Source organism: Schistocerca americana, chromosome X (assembly GCF_021461395.2).
Source record: "Schistocerca americana isolate TAMUIC-IGC-003095 chromosome X, iqSchAmer2.1, whole genome shotgun sequence".
Taxonomy (NCBI): Eukaryota; Metazoa; Arthropoda; class Insecta; order Orthoptera; family Acrididae; genus Schistocerca; species Schistocerca americana.
The window spans coordinates 185209132-185227014 of NC_060130.1; the positions used below are offsets into that span (position 1 = coordinate 185209132).

General features: G+C 47.5%; 1 protein-coding gene across 3 annotated transcripts in view; it reads left to right on the top strand.

Annotated features, from left to right (window-relative positions):
* LOC124554953 (ligand of Numb protein X 2-like) overlaps positions 1-17883 on the top strand; it is a 535718-nt gene that overhangs the window by 50509 nt on the left and 467326 nt on the right. For 2 of the 3 annotated variants that reach the window (XM_047128654.1, XM_047128657.1), the window contains exon 1: positions 12083-12199. The exons of the other annotated variant lie outside the window; for it this stretch is intronic. The gene's annotated coding sequence lies outside the window, so the exon portion shown is untranslated. Of the gene's footprint in view, positions 1-12082; positions 12200-17883 lie in introns of those variants that run through there. 3 annotated transcript variants of the gene reach the window in all.

The window sequence follows — 17883 nt, forward strand, 5'->3', positions numbered from 1 at the left end:
GGCGACTAAAAGGAGTTTCAACCGTTTCGGCCTTCCATATGATGGTCCCCCTTGGGGTTTGACCTCCATTTTTCAAAATTCTGCAGAAGTACGAGCCTTTTGGGGAAGGACACCTTACGTGGTGTCTCACTGGTCCTCAGTGCACTAAGACATTGGCAGTCAGCATTGTAACAGCGTTGTAACAACACCCACTATTCCTCAAATTGGGCCTAAACGCCTGATGGGTTGCACAAGTTACGCCCATAGTGCGTCCCCATCTGCACCTACGATCATGATGGACTTTCCATGGCACCCGAAATCCAGCACGGTAGCCAGCCCGTTGTGGTGGGGTCGTCATGTACCCTCTACGTTGTAGCCCCCTGACAACACAGGGATCGTACTGCCGATACCTGAGCTGCACCCTCCCCACCTCGGCCAAGGAGTAGATGCCCGTCTCCTTGGGGCATCAGGACTCCCGGCAATGGTCATCCTGCCAGGTGGCCCTTGCTGAGGCTGGGTGGCGCCCCTGAGGAGAGCCCCTGGTCGGATTGGGTGGTATGGGGGCGGACGTTTCGCAGATGAAACGTCAACATGTATCGGGTCGCTCTGCGGTCGAGTCTTTTAAAAAGAAAGGTACCGTCTCTGGTTCTGGTTCTCCTGCCCTTTCCTCCTTGGCCACTCCCTGGGAGGAAGGACAGGCCCGCCGGCTTGGGGCGAAGTACTTCCCCTGTTATTTAGTCTGTTCTCGGACCGATGGGGGGACGTTCGCCACCTCCAAGCCCATGTTCTTTGTCCAGCACATCGAGGACATCTTCGGGGAAATCGAGGCTCTCAGTAAAATGCGTTCGGGGTCCGTTCTTATAAAGATCACCTCCGCCACTCAGTCGGCGGCGCTCCAGGCGTGCGACCGACCCAGTGTCCATTGTCCTGCATCTGGCACTGAATAGGACGCAGGGGGTTATTTTTCATCGGGACCTCCTGCTGCAATCTGATGAGGAGCTCAGGGCCAATCTGGAGCGCCGAGGCGTGCATTTCGTCCGGCGAGTCCAGCGCGGCCCCAAAGACCGTCGCATCGACACCGGGGCCTTTATCCTCGCCTTCGAGGGGGACGTTCTCCCAGAGAAGGTAAAGGTGATGTGCTACCGGTGCGACGTGCGACCTTACGTCCCGCCTCCTATGCGCTGCTTTCGGTTTTTGCGCTTTGGGCACATGTCGTCACGGTGTGAGGCTGAGCCCCTTTGTGGCGATTGTGGACGTCCTCTTCGTGAGGAACATACATGCACCCCACCACCTCGGTGCGTCAATTGTCCTGGCATCCACTTGCCTAGATCTTTAGACTGCCCCACATATCAGATGGAGAAGAAGATTCAAGAATTAAAAACTTTGGATCGCCTCTCTTATTCTGAGGCCAGGAAGAAGTATGACAGCCTCCATCCCGTGACGTTGACAACTTCGTTTGCCTCAGTCATGTCCACTCCTTCCACAGTATCCTCACCCCTATCCTGTCCCCCCTCCACCTCCTCACCCCATCCGGGGTCTATGCCTCTGCCTCCCAAATCCCTCCCTTCCAAATCCTCCTCCCTCGCGGCCCCTGCCCCCTCTGCCCCAGGGGCCGCCCTTCCTCCTCCTCCCCCTCCGCCACCTGAGAAGCGATCCTCTTCTCAGGCGTCCATCGGGGAAACGTTCCGGACACCGCTTTCCGAGGTCCGGCGTTCCAAAACGGACCCCGCGCGTGAGGACCTTCTTCGGGTCCAGCCCACCATCCCCGTGCCTCATCGGACTTCCAAGAAGGCCTCCCAGAAGATGTCTTTATCCTCCTCTCCACTCCGGCGCGTTTCGTCTGACGCTCCATCCGTGAGTCGCTGCTCCCGGCCGTCCTCAGTTTCGCCGGGACGCTCTGCTGCCAGGCGCTCAGCTGGCCTCTCGTTGGCGAATGATGCTGTCCCTCCTACGCAACCCAGGAAAGCGGCCGCAGCTGGCGACGACTTGATGGAATAGGATCCCCCTCCCGCCGGTTGTAGCGTTGTTCCCTCGAAACCTGGCCCTCCGCGGCCGTCGAGGTGACCAGCTCTTCACTCGTTTCGTTCCCCCTTTTTTCTGACTAGCGATGGCTTTGTTACATTGGAACATAAGAAGTATTCGATCTAATCGGGAGGAATTACAACTGCTCCTCCGCCTGCACTGTCCGCTGGTCCTTGGTCTCCAGGAAACCAAGTTGCGCCCAACTGACCGTATTGCTTTTACCCACTATATCTTGGAGTGGTCTGACCTCACCCCTGTGGACGGTATTCCAGCTCATGGTGGGGTCATGTTGCTCGTTCGGGACGATGTCTATTACCATCCCATCCCATTGACCACCTCACTCCAAGCAATAGCTGTCCATATTACTCTTTCTGCTTTTACTTTTTCTGTTTGTACCGTCTACACTCCATCGTCATTCGCAGTTAGTCGGGCTGACCTGATGCACCTGATTGTTCAGCTTCCTCCGCCGTTTTTATTGTTTGGCGACTTCAATGCCCATCATCCCCTTTGGGGCTCTCCTGCATCCTGTCAGAGAGGCTCCCTCTTGGCGGATGTCTTCAACCATCTCAATCTTGTCTGCCTCAGTACTGGCGCCCCGACTTTCCTCTCGGACTTTACTCATACCTACTCCCACTTGGACCTCTCGATCTGTTCTACCACTCTTGCCCATCGATTCGAGTGGTATGTCCTTTCTGACACCTATTCGAGCGACCACTTCCCCTGTGTCGTTCGTCTCCTGCACCACACCCCATCCCCACGCCCTTCGAGCTGGAACATACCGAAAGCTGACTGGGGACTTTACTCCTCCCTGGCGACCTTTCCGGACCACGATTTTCTCAGTTGTGACAGTCGGGTCGAATACCTCACGGCTGTTATCATCAATGCTGCCGAACGTTCCATTCCTCGTACTACCTCTTCTTCACGTCGCGTTTCCGTCCCCTGGTGGAATGAGGCTTGTAGAGACGCTATCCGTGCTCGACGACGTGCTTTACGCACCTTTCGCCGCCATCCTACGTTGGCGAATTGTATTGGATACAAACGACTCCGAGCGCAATGCCGTAGAGTCATCAAAGACAGCAAAAAAGCTTGATGGGCCTCTTTCACCAGCTCCTTTAACAGTTTTACTCCCTCTTCTGTCGTGTGGAGTGGCCTGCGCCGGCTGTCGGGCATTAAGGCCCACTCCTCGGTACCTGGCCTGACTTCCGGTAATGAGGTCCTTGTTGATCCTGTGGATGTCTCCAACGCCTTCGGCCGCTTTTTCGCGGAGGTTTCAAGCTCCGCCCATTACCACCCTGCCTTCCTTCCCAGGAAAGAGGCAGAAGATGCTCGGCGACCTTCCTTCCACTCGCTGAATCTGGAAAATTATAATGCCCCCTTTACTATGCGGGAACTCGAACGTGCACTTGCACTGTCCCGGTCCTCTGCTCCGGGGCCAGATGCCATTCACGTTCAGATGCTGGCACACCTTTCTCCGGCAGGCAAAAGCTTCCTTCTTCGTACGTACAATCGCGTCTGGACCGAAGGTTAAGTCCCCATGCGTTGGCGTGACGCTGTCGTTGTTCCTATACCCAAACCCGGGAAGGATAGACACCTTCCTTCTAGTTACCGCCCAATTTCTCTTACAAGCTGTGTCTGTAAGGTGATGGAGCGCATGGTTAACGCTCGGTTAGTTTAGATTCTTGAATCTCGACGGCTGCTTACCAATGTTCAATGCGGCTTTCGTCGCCGCCGCTCCGCTGTTCACCACATTGTGACCTTGTCGACATTCATCATGAACAACTTTTTGCGAAAGCGCAAAACGGTAGCCGTGTTCTTCGATTTGGAGAAGGCTTATGATACCTGTTGGCGAGGGGGTATTTTCCGCACCATGCACAGGTGGGGTCTACGCGGTCGCCTGCCCCTTTTTATTGATTCCTTTTTAACAGATCGAAAGTTTAGGGTACGTGTAGGTTCCGTATTGTCCGACGTCTTCTTCCAGGAGAACGGAGTGCCTCAGGGCTCCGTCTTGAGCGTAGCCCTTTTTGCCATAGCGATCAATCCAATTATGGATTGCATTCCACCTAATGTCTCAGGCTCTCTTTTTGTCGATGACTTCGCGATGTACTTCAGTGCCCAGAGAACATGCCTCCTGGAGCGCTGCCTTTAGCGTTGTCTAGACAGCCTATACTCATGGAATGTGGCAAATGGCTTCCGGTTCTCTGAAGAGAAGACGGTTTGCATCAACTTTTGGCGATATAAAGCGTTCCTTCCGCCATCCTTACATCTCGGTCCCGTTGTTCTCCCGTTCGTGGAAACAACTAAGTTTCTAGGGCTCACGCTGGACAGGAAACTTTGTTGATCTCCGCACGTCTCTTATTTGGCTGCCCGTTGTACACGTTCCCTTAATGTCCACAGAGTTCTTAGTAGTTCATCTTGGGGAGCGGATCACACTATCCTGCTTCGCTTGTATCGGTCCATAGTCCGATCGAAGCTGGATTATGGGAGCCTCGTCTGCTCGGCCATCCCTCTTACGCCGTCTCAACTCCATCCACCATTGGGGGTTACGTCTTGCGACCGGAGCATTCTACACTAGTCCCGCCGAGAGTCTTTATGCTGAAGCCGCCGAATTACCATTGACCTACCGGCGCGACGTACTGCTTTGTCGGTATGCCTGCCGGCTGTTGTCAATGCCCGACCACCCCTCTTATCAGTCCTACTTCGCCGATTCTCTCGACCGTCAGTATGGGTTGTATGTGTCTGCCCTGCTGCCCCCTGGAGTCCGCTTTCGTCGCCTGCTTCGACAATTGGATTTTGCACTCCCTACCACCTTCAGAGAGGGTGAGAGCCCGACACCACCTTGGCGCCAGCCTCCGGTTCATATTTATCTCGACCTTAGCTCGCTCCCGAAGGAGGGTACTCCGGCTGCAGTGTATTGCTCACGGTTTGTCGAACTTCGTGCGCGACTTGACAGTCACACCTTTATTTACACTGATAGCTCCAAAACTGACGATGGTGTCGGCTGTGCCTTTGTCGTCGGGGCCGTCACTTTTAAATACCGGCTCCTCGACCAGTGTTCCAGCTTTACGGCCGAGCTTTTTGCTCTCTATCAGGCCGTTCAGTATGCCCGCCGCCACCGCCATTCATCGTATGTACTCTGCTCTGATTCACTCAGTGCTCTTCAGAGCCTTGGAGCTCCATATCCGGTACATCCCTTGGTGCAACGGATCCAGCAGTCCCTCCATTCTTTTGCTGAGGATGGCTCTCCTGTCAGCTTTCTGTGGGTTCCCGGCCATGTGGGAGTGCCTGGGAATGAGGCTGCTGATGCTGCAGCCAAGGCTGCCGTCCTCCTGCCTCGGCCAGCCTCCCATTGTGTCCCGTCATCGGAAATTAGTGGGGTTGCTTGTAAGAGGCTTGTGTCGTTGTGGTGGGATACTTGGTGATCACTTCAAGGAAACAAGCTCCGGGCTGTAAAACCGTTCCCAACTGCTTGGACAACCTCCTCCCGACCATCTCGGCGAGAAGAGGTCCTTCTGACCAGGTTGCGGATTGGGCATTGTCGGTTTAGCCACCGCTACCTGCTCTCCGGTGACCCAGCCCCGCAGTGCCCTTGTGGTGATGCCTTGACAGTGCGCCATGTTTTATTGTCTTGTCCCCGTTTTAGTCAATCTCGTGTTGTCCTGTCTCTGCCATCTACTTTACAGGATATTTTAGCTGATGACGCTCGAGCAGCTGCTCGTGTTCTTCGTTTTATTAATTTGACTGGCTTGTCCAAAGACATCTAACTCTTTCACTTATTTTATCTGCATCTTTGTAAGAACTTTCTGGTGTCCCCCCCCCCCCCCCCCCCCCCTCCTTGAGTTTTACTAGACTGGGCGCTAATGAGCTCAGTAGTTGAGCGCCCTTAAACCCCAAACAAAAAAAAAAACAAAAAATTCGAGGCAGATAGATCCAAGCAAGGGTATAACTCAGCAGCAGGACGACGGCGTGGCTTCTGTTGGGGTAGTCCACACCTCAACGCTGTTACATGGAGTATGGCTGCGGCCGCACAATATTTTAGGCGTAATATTCTCTGACGACCGACTTGGTTGCTGGTGGAAAGATCACTATTATGAAAGCAAGCACCCAGGAAGAGGCATCCCGCCCACAGCAAACAAATCCCAGCACGTCGGTGGAAATTTGTGAACGCTTCTGCAGATGAGCGCCAGGAACAACCCTCCTCTCTCGCTTCCTAATCAGGATCAGGCTCAGGCTCCTCCAACTGTCCTGCTTCCAAAACTAGTGCTTATTAGTGGACGGACCCATTTTCAGCAAGACGGCACTCCCAGCTGGAGTGAAGCCATGTAATTACAATTACGATGTCTAAACAACAATACCCACGACAACCTGACCATTTATGCCATGACTGAGACACAACTCGGCATGAACGAAACCGGTCGTAAGACAATAAATGTGTAATGATACAGCTGAGGCGGCCGGAGTGGCCGAGCGGTTCTAGGCCCTACAGTCTGGAACCGCGCACCGCTACGGCCGCGGGTTCGAATCCTGCCTCGGGCATGGATGTGTGCGATGTCCTTAGGTTAGTTAGGTTTAAGTAGTTCTAAGTTCTAGGGGACTGATGACCTCAGAAGTTAAGTCCCATAGTGCTCAGAGCCATTTGAACCATTTAGAAACAGCGTAAAGAATACGGAACGTAAACAACTGCAACATGCGTAATGGTAGACAAAAACGTTCTTCGTTTTTTTTCCAACTTAACGGATTTGCACACACATTCCGACAAGTGGTTAATGAGCTCAGTGTGGGGTGTGATCACCTCTGGCAGCAATACAGGCCTTACAACGATGAGGCGTGCTGTGAATTATGTCATCACTCTCATGTTGAGACAATAACGCTCATTCTTCCTGCAGAGCTGCTCGCACTCTTGGAGAGTGGTTGGTGGATGCTGACGTGTTGCAACCCGTCTACATCCCAGACCGTTTTAGCAAGGTTAAGAATTGGACACTGCCGGTTCAGCCATCGCCATCTGCTGACGGCTGCGCCGGCGCCGTTCTGCCCATGTGGGCACTTGCTGACGGTTAGACACATTTTAATGTCCTGTCCTGATCTTAACACACTGCGCCTCGATCTTAACCTGCCTAATACTTTCGATGCCATTTTAGCGGATGACCCACGAGCAGCTGCTCGTGTTCTTTGTTTTATCAATTTGACACACCTCGCTAAGGACATTTGATGATGTTTTTTAATCCTATGCCTGTCAGTCTGTCTTTTATTGTGTTTTCCCTTTTAGTTGTTGTTGTCAACTTGTGCCTCGCGGTGCATTCTTAGAGTAGTCAGGGCGCTAATGACCATTGAAGTTGTGCGCCCGAAAACCACAAAAAAAAAAAAAAAAAAAAAAAAAAAACATCCCAGACATGCTCCATGGGACTGAAATTGGGAGAGCGAGCAAGCCATAACAGGCGTGCACTATCTTCCGTTTCCAAGAAAACATCAACCACCCGTACTCTATGAGGTCGACCATTATCGTTCATAAGTACGAAGTCTGAGCCCACAGCACCTTGCAACAACCGCAGATGGGGGCCAAAGATCTCGTCACGATACCTGACAGCAGTTAAACCTTGCCGAATCACCGGTATAATTTCATGAAGAGGGGTGCGAGTGGTCAACATAATCCCTACCCACACTATTAGGGATACTCCTCAATATCGGTCACTTTCCATAATGTTTAGGTCCCGAAATCGTGTTCCACGTTCCCCCCAGATGCGAATCCATTGAGAATCACTCTCCAGACTAAGTCGAGTCTCATCTGTGAGAACAATATTGGCCCACTGTTCTACTGCCCAGGTGGCATGTCGATGACTCCACTCTATACGTTCCTTCTGTGAAGACAACTCAAAGGTAGACATACAACGACAATAAAGGCCACTCTGCTGAATCCTTCTGCACACTGTTTGCCTCAATACCACACGTTCAGTGGATACTGCGACTTCACATGCCAATTGCCGTGCAGTACTGAGGCGGTACTGTCGTGCTCTTACAACCAAATAATTGTCCTCTTCTGAAGTCACAAGTGGTCAGCTGGGCCCTGATCTTCAGGATACAGTTTCGGTTTGTATACACTGTCGCCACATCTGAGAAACAACAGAACCATTCACATTAAGCCATCGGGTTACATCAGTTTGTGACTGTCGCGCTTCCTTTCTTTCTCTGGCCCCCCATTGCAGAAAGTCTGGTAGACATCTTCTCTGTGCCATACTGCACCGTCTGTGACTGTGCACACAGCGATTGCGAATGTGGGACTAGCCGGTAAACAATAGTTCGTTTCATAGGTGTCCTGACGTCATCGTTGGCATGGTTGTCCGTTGACGGGAATGCTATCTTCCGTGCATGATACGATCGTACGGACGTCGGATTGACAGTTGTATGATAGTGTCGCGAATTAGATACAGGGCGGGGAAGTAGCGGTTTGTTGCCTTAATTTTGGACACCATTGTGTTAGTTTCCAAAGTCCTGCTGAGGGGGATGTATTTCGCTTTGTGTATCTGCTTCTGCGTAGCGATAGAAATTACAGTTTAATCCTGATCATACAAGAATCCACCGTATTTCTAAGACATCGGAGCGTTATAACTTCAACGGCATCTTATTTCCTATTAAACTCGAAGACCTACTAAGATTTGAGAGGTAGAATCCGAGCCCACACATTTGACACGTGAGGATATGTGGCTGATAATCCTTATGACATAAGAAGTCAAAACAAGATTATCGGCCCGATGAAAGACGAAGTGAGTGGGCCGCAGATTGTGCAGTTTTTTGAGGCTCAGATCGAAAATTTACAGATACAGGTGCCACTCAAAGGCGGTGTAAGGATGTGCATCGTGTGGCCCCAGTGGGTCTCACAATGGAAGATTACAAGGAGTGTCTACTCAGTGGAGTTGGGGGTGCTGCTTCTCGACTTCGCATGTGGTATGCCAAGCAGTGTTTTCAATCACGAGACCACACGGTTCATACTGTATCGCAGCTGAAAGTCAGTCAGTCAGTCGTGCCATGATGGCAGACAGTTCATATGTGAGGACAGGCTCGGCACCTGATTTAATTCGACTACGTTCCTTTATCCTTGTAATGCTTTTGTTTATGTTTATCTTTCAAGACACTATCCATTTCGTCCAAATGCTCCTCCAAGTCTTTTGCTGTCTCTGGCAGAATTACACTGATCGGCCAAAGTTTTTATTCCTTCTCCTTGAATTTAAATCCTTTCTCGAAAGTCGTCTCTTGTATCCTTTACTGCTTGCTCAATTTACAGATTGAATAACATCGGGGATGTGCTAAACTCTGTCACACTCCACTCTCAACCACTGCTTGCCTCACAAGTCCTTCGTGTCTTATAACTGCTCTCTGTTTTCTGTACAAGTTGTTACTACCCTTTGCACTCTGTATTTTACGCCTGCTACCTTCAGAATTTCAAAGAGTGTTTTGCGATCAACATCGTCAAAAGCGTTTTCTAAGTCTAAAAATGCTATAAACGTAAGTTTGCCTTCCCTTAACCTATCTTATAAGAGAAGTCATAGCTTTGGTATTGCCTCGCGTATTACTACATTTTTCTGGGATGCAAACTGATCTTCTCTAAGGTCAGGTTCTACCAGTTTTTCGTTCTTCTGTAAATAAATAGTATTTCGTAACCGTGACTTGTTAAACTGATAGTTTGGTAATATTCACACCTGTCAGCACCTGCTTTTCGTGGAATTGGAATTATTACATTCTTCGTGAAAGTCTGGGGTTATTTTACCTGTCTCAAACATCTTGCACACCAGATAGAAGAATTATGTCACGGATGGCTTTCCCGACGATGTCCTTAGTTCTGACAGAATATCTTTGAAGTATTCCTCACTTCCTTCATGGATGAATTACATTACCTTAAGATTCTTCCTATGCATCTCAGACTGGCATCTGCTTTTCCTACTATTTGTTTTATCCGATCATTCTACGTAAGGTCGCTGTGGATAGTTAGTCCTAGATACTTCACGGTATGCACTGTTTCTAGCAATTTGTCATAAGGAGTGTAGTTGTACAGTAGTGGATTTCTTTTCCTGTGTATGCGCAATATGTTACATTTACTTACATTTACTTACATTCAGCGTCAACCGTCAGAGTCTGCACCATTCATCAATTCTCTGCAGATCATTTTGCAAATCGATACTGTCTTCTCGCGTTGCTACTTTCTTGTAGATAGCTGTATCATTTGTGAACAGTGTCAGATCATTTATATACGTTGTAAACAGTAACGATCCTTTCACACATCCTTTGGGTAATGCGAAAATTACCTTCACATTTTTTTTATATTTTTTAATGGTTCAAATAGCTCTGAGCACTGTGGGACTTAACATCTGAGGTCATTAGACCCCTAGAACTTAGAACTACTTAAACCTAACTAACCTAAGGACATCACACAAATCCATGCCCGAGGCAAGGGTTCCAGACTGAAGCGCCTAGAACCGCTCGGCCACACCGGCCGGCACCTTTACATTTGTCGATTTTGTACCGTTAAGAGCGTCTGTTCAATTATCTCTGCAAGGAAGTCTGGAATGTAGCCACAAATCTGGTGTAATCCATTTGTCGCACACTGAATACACAAATTATTCGTGTTGTTCTAATAATCTAAGAAGTCTACGTATTGGCGTTTTGTGGGCTTTGAGCTCGATGCATTTGTGCTATGATCACCAGCCTAGTTAATTTCTGCAGTGTTGTTATTGGTTAATACCAGACATTATCCATTTTAGAGCCAACTTTTGTCGTGATTTAACTTTATCCAGTTACTTACTTTTCGTTGGATATCTTTGATAAGTTACGTTCTGTGGTCGCAGTTTCATTAGACATACAATTTTAATGTTCGGGTTTCGTTGTCAAACCAAATTTTAAAATTTAGGCAAAACTTGATTAATTGCTATTTATAATCACGAACGCACATTGTTTATATTTTTTAGCACTTGTTGTGAGGAAGGTCAAGAATTTTTATGAACGCGCAACAATTTCTGTCGCTGTCATTTGGGGACGTTTATTTTTCTGTAAACATATAATAGTCATAAATAACTGAAAGAAAGACGCTTGGTCCTTAAGGAAAGAAAAAGAAGAAGAAGAAGAAGAAGAAGAAGAAGAAGAAGTAGTAGGAGGACGAATGCAAGCGGGCTGACACAGTTGCTTCTGAAACCTATCACAACCAGCTTTGTATTAAAGTTTATCGTCGACACATGTGCAGTTGAATTAGTTTTGTATGGGGCGTACTTATATTGTTTAAACAGATAAGCTCACCCTAAGGTGTGTATAAATATCTAATTAAGGGTAAAAATTCTTTCATTGAAGTCTGCGAAGCCCGTTTAGACACCCGTTTACGACATGCTGATAATCTTGAGTGCTAGTTCTGCAGGTTCGCAGAAGAGCTTCTGTAAAGTTTGGAAGGTAGGAGGCGAGGTACTGGCTCAAGTAAGGCAGTGAGTCGTGCTTGGGTAGCTCAGATGGTAGAGCACTTGCCCGCGAAAGGCAGAGGTCCCGAGTTCGAGTCTCGGTCCGACACACAGTTTTAATATGCCAGGAAGTTTCACGAATGAAAGGTGTCTTTGTGCCCGCAAAAGTGAAATGTTTCCGAACTCGCAGCATCCGCAACCTGTTTTATAATTGAAATACATGGTTGTAGTTCCATCATAAGTTGAATCAATAAGTATCTTTTTTATTTCTTGATGGTGACTAATATCGAGTACATATTATTGCTTGGAATCGTGTCCTTTACGACATTAGATTCTAAATATTCTCTGTGGGTCGACACCAGTGCCGTAGTTGGTGTTCCATGCAATTAAGGCTATAATACTGTGACTGTTGCGGATAGCTCAGTTGTCTGTAGTGGACAAGGGTTGAACGCAGTACAGCTCGGTGGCTCCAACCAAGAGTGTAGCGGGGTCGTTTCTTTTCGGTCGAATGCTGGAGAGGTAAGAACGTCACGGTGGATTTGAGGGGAGTGCGGATGTTTGGAGCTGTCAGCGCGGCTATGTGTGGCCGCGGGCTCTGGAGTGGGAGTGCGTGGGTGTGACGCGCAGCCAGATCCGAGGCCCGCCAGTTGCAAGCTACCCGCCATCATGAAGGGAGGCACCGAGTCCCACGCGCTCGTCGTCAACTACATCATACTTATTGTCCTGCTCTTGATTCTCTACTTGCTCTGGTCGTCGCTCTGATATGCCACGTGAGTATATCGTCATTGCCGTGACTGGAAGCAAGTTTCGCAAGTTAAGTATCGTGATAATCAGGCAGATTTGGAGGTTCCATACTCACGTAGTACTGTTTTTGTTAACCTGTTTTCCTCCTCCTGCTCGTAGTCCCTATTGCGCAAGTAATTTATTTCTTGGCGTAATGTATGAATTCGTCATGTATTCACTGCTTTTACATTTGAAAATATGGTGTGAACTCACGTTGTCGTACAAGTAATGAGGTACGTAATATGTTCTTGGATTTAACTGACGTATGTATGCTAACAGGATATGTCGAATCTCTGTTCAGTTTAAGCACTGTCCTATTCATTGTAGAGGCATTCCACTGTATTATATGCGTCAATTTCTGATAGGTTTTCCATCGGGTCCGGAACGGTTTTTCTTTGTGATAAAGAACTGCCAACCATACTACCGCCGTGGTTTAAGCGGTGACATATAATTAAAAACTTTTGTGGACTGGATGGTATCGAATACCTGATGCGCCTTTTTGCCCCTATGCACCATCCTCAAACATTTCTGCCGTATTTATCGCGTAGAATACTGAACCATTTCGTAAGTTTAATATTACCATTGCGAAGATTTATGTAGTGAAATAAATTTTTAGAAGCATTCCGCCTCACAATCAGGTAATTTCACTGCATCGGCATGACTGGCATGCTTTATACCGGAAAGCTTAATTTCCAGGGGAAGTAAAAACAACGTGAGTTGCGCAGCTAGTTAAAAGAGAATCGCTGGAAACAGATTTTATATCCTGCGTCACTAAATTGTCCGGGAAATAAAATAAAACAATCGACAGTCATTTGTTTTGGTGAGATAACATTTTATTTATGAACGAAAATTTACTATTTGTCGCCATTGCCGCTGTGGTCTCACCGCGGGAGAAAACTGCGTTTAGACTCCGGCGGTAGTAACCAGCTCCATTCCCTTCCTCCAAGTTTTCCTCTGCAGGAAGGCACGTAATTTTCGAATTTTCGAGGTAATCCATCGAACCAGGCATTAAAAATCCAGAAAAAGTCCCTAAAGTAGTATTTCAAAATTTTTACTAGCCGTAAGAAAATTTATTTCAAACTCATGCTTTGAAGTTAAATGTTAACTGACTCATCGCACTCATGGCGAGAGTATCAAATTACTTACTTTAAAAGGAAATGAAGCCTTAAAAATCACGATTGTAGGTTGCTGATGTTTCTTTGGTTAAGCCTGAGACCCTGCGACTAGATACTGTGTGCACTGACGCTGACTGTAATGATGCCTGATTCAAACAGATTCACTCGATTTTCCCCAAAACAATATTTTCTAAATGAATTAAGATAGAAACTTAAGGTGAGTTTTAACGCACACATAGGTAAAAAAAATTATATTCGAAAGAACAACTCGACTCTTCAAGGATATATAGTACATGCATGCATATACATCGTTTGGGTCTTACGTGTAGGATCGAAATTTTCATTTTCCTTCGACAAGTATTCACCGGACACATGACAATTCTCAGACTCGTACCATACTTTCACTGCTGTAGCCATGAGGTATCGCAGTTCCGCTGTAGATGTTGCAAGGGGAGGAGAGTCTGTCGCAAACGCGAGACACGAACGCCGCTGACAGCCCATCAGTCGTCGAGGCAGTTCACTCTAAGAACTGCTCTCACATGCAGATGCCAGCGCGGTGGCATCCAGGGCTGCTCAAAAATACTATTTTCGGTATCTTCCCGCAATTGTGGAAAACGCCGTACTGAAAGAGCTGTACTAGAGAGATCGCTACCGACAAACATGTGAACCAACTTACGAATGGCATCAGACTATACTTGAAGTGTCGATGCGTAACTTACAGTTCTCCCCAAAGTTCTGTCTACAATCATATAGAAGATATGTTCTTCTGAAATCGGCTGATTCTTTTTGAAATATCCTGTATGACATCCTATTTGAGGTATATCACAGTCTTGTCCAAAAAGAGGCTGTCTCACGGGTAAGGGAGATTAGTCATGCGTTCTAATGGCGAAGAGCTCACTAGAGATGGAGCTCAAGCTGGATTTGTACAAAGATAATTGAGGAAATGGGCTGTGTCAATTTCAAAGGAACGTTTTATGGGATTCGTTTTAAGTAATTTACGGAAACAATGGAAAACAATTGTCCGTCTCTTTATTGTACCTTACTAAGCACTAGCGCTGCCTGACAACGTGGTTAGGATTGCCCAGTGAGCTCGTGGAGCACCGTTTAGTGTGACCTCTTCACATATCCGAGTTGTCGCAGATCCAGGAAAACTGTAATAATCTATATCCTGCACTAGTCTGACAATGATCAGCGATAAATGCAGGCACTTCATCACCTGAGGACGGCTGAAAATGTTTTTGCGCACGCAGTTCACTTGTAAGGGCCATGTCGAGGGATTGCTGTTGCCATGTTATCATTTACGACAACCTTACATCGGATAAATGTTTTCCATGAGTCGTGATGCTGGTATAAAAGTTGTAGTATTCCGTTACGGAAAATATGTTCTTTTGTAACACTATTTTTTTTTTATTATAGAGTTATGCCGACGAGCGTTTACGGGGGAGAGCGTCGCGAATGGTATCAGCTATGTTTCACAAGGGACAGCCTTTAACAGAAATGTTGAAATATCTCAACAAACGGACATTCAGAGAAAGGCAACTAACATATCGCGAAAAAGTACTTGGAAAATTTCTGTATTCGGGATTCTACAACAAAAATTGGTTATTCTTAACACACTATGTTTCGCTTCCGTAGAGATGAAGAAGATAAAAATTAACAAGTAAAAGCTATCACCGAGACAATCAATCAATCGTATGCATCGTGTTCCAGCCACGGGAACGGGAAATCTTACCTTAGCAGCTGGTGTTGCGTATCAGTCTAATCAGTTGCAGTAGATGAAGGCCTTTAGGTGTTGAGAAGATCAAGGTTGAAATCCCTGTCCGTCCCTCCACATTTAGCTTTTCTGTGGTTTCCGTAAATCACTTCAGATGAGAGCGGTTCTAGGCGCTACAGTCTGGAACCGCGCGACCGCTACGGTCGCAGGTTCGAATCCTGCCTCGGGCATGGATGTGTGTGATGTCCTTAGGTTAGTTAGGTTTAAGTAGTCCTAAGTTCTAGGGGACTGATGACCTCAGAAGTTAAGTCGCATACTGCTCAGAGCCATTTGAACTTCAGATGAATGCGTCCAAGTTTTTTTACAAAAAAGGTTACAGTACACTGTGTACTTGTTCTCCATTTCCAGTGGCGTAGTTGTTGACGAGAAGTTAATTCAGTTCGTGTTTGGACTCAATATTCTTTATTCTATTGTGGACACACACACACACACACACACACACACACACACACACACACACACATGTTCTGATTCGTGTTATGATTTATGAAGTGTGTTTTGGAGCGATTAGCGATTACATACAGTACGTTAATTCTGTGTACAGTGTCCTCTTTAGAATTATCAGATTGCACGCACAAGTAATTTGACAGTAGTTGAGTATATCATATGGCTGTTATGAAATGATGATGGACGGAGCATGTAGCGACACTAATTGACGGACACAGATTCATTGTGATAAAGAACCTACACGAGGACACAATGAAGACGTGAAGAGACAGCTGGACAACATTGCTGCATTACTGGTTAGTTTCATGTGCTAAATAATAAGTACATAGTTGCGCGACAGATGTGTGGGCAGACTGCCTGAGCCACAGATAGCAGATTCCGAATTCCTATGTTGGCGTCAGACGTGTAGCGCGCCAGCGGCTTGCGATAATTCAAGTTTTGCTTCCCTCCTTCCCTTCATGTGCCTCCTCGCCTATACCAGTACAGTAATATAGCTAACTCACGCTAGGCACAGTTACCCTACAGTGTACCTTGGTTGACACATCTAAAAAGTTACAGGGGATGCCAAATCAAAACTACCGATGACAGGGAAATAATTCAAGGTGACGGATGTCAAAGAGGTATTTAACTCCGCTGTAATTTTTATGCGGTTCTCATCTTCGATAGTATCTCTCGTGTAGCTGCAGGAGCAGATTACAAATACGCGGAACGTATAATTATTTATTAAGGAAGAACGGAAAATTTGGGCGTAACGTCTCGTCGATGATGAGGTCATTAAAAACTGAGCACAAACTCTAATTGGCGAAGGTTGGGATGAAATTCGGGCATGCCCCTTCAGGAGAACTATCCCGGGAGTCTTCTCAACTGGTTTAAGGAAATCCTTGATCTGAATGAACGGACGTGGATTTGAACCGTCGTGTTCCCGCATACCAAAGCGCCACATCGTTCGGTTGGTTATGAAGTGTTTCAAAAGACGTCCTAATTTTAAAATGAATTACCATGAAAACAAATATCGACAGAAGAATGGAGCAAACGGTATGTTTATTGTCAAAGCTATAAGAATTTTATATAAAATTTTCGAAACAGTAGTACCAGAAGCTGCTAGCAAATAGCTCTGTACGCTGTAAAATTCATGTCAGCGTGCATATATTAAAAATTTTCCTCCGCAGGCGGACTTTGCAATAACAACACAGCATTTTCAAAATGTCTACCGCTGATACAGAGTGTTAGCGCAAACTAACAACGAAATTTGCCGTAACATCTTGTAGTGTCTCAATCAAAATGGATTCAGTTGTCACTAAGATCTACGATTCAAGCTCGTCCATCGTGGTCAGATAGTACCGGTAAACAGTGTCCCACAAAGTAGTCATAAGGAGTCTTATCGGATGTACACTCCTGGAAATTGAAATAAGAACATCGTGAATTCATTGTCCCAGGAAGGGAAAACTTTATTGACACATTCCTGGGGTCAGATACATCACATGATCACACTGACAGAACCACAGGCACATAGACACAGGCAACAGAGCATGCACAATGTCGGCACTAGTACAGTGTATATCCACCTTTCGCAGCAATGCAGGCTGCTATTCTCCCATGGAGACGATCGTAGAGATGCTGGATGTAGTCCTGTGGAACGGCTTGCCATGCCATTTCCACCTGGCGCCTCAGTTGGACCAGCGTTCGTGCTGGACGTGCAGACCGCGTGAGACGACGCTTCATCCAGTCCCAAACATGCTCAATGGGGGACAGATCCGGAGATCTTGCTGGCCAGAGTAGTTGACTTACACCTTCTAGAGCACGTTGGGTGGCACGGGATACATGCGGACGTGCATTGTCCTGTTGGAACAGCAAGTTCCCTTGCCGGTCTAGGAATGGTAGAACGATGGGTTCGATGACGGTTTGGATGTACCGTGCACTATTCAGTGTCCCCTCGACGATCACCAGTGGTGTACGGCCAGTGTAGGAGATCGCTCCCCACACCATGATGCCGGGTGTTGGCCCTGTGTGCCTCGGTCGTATGCAGTCCTGATTGTGGCGCTCACCTGCACGGCGCCAAACACGCATACGACCATCATTGGCACCAAGGCAGAAGCGACTCTCTTCGCTGAAGACGACACGTCTCCATTCGTCCCTCCATTCACGCCTGTCGCGACACCACTGGAGGCGGGCTGCACGATGTTGGGGCGTGAGCGGAAGACGGCCTAACGGTGTGCGGGACCGTAGCCCAGCTTCATGGAGACGGTTGCGAATGGTCCTCGCCGATACCCAAGGAGCAACAGTGTCCCTAATTTGCTGGGAAGTGGCGGTGCGGTCCCCTACGGCACTGCGTAGG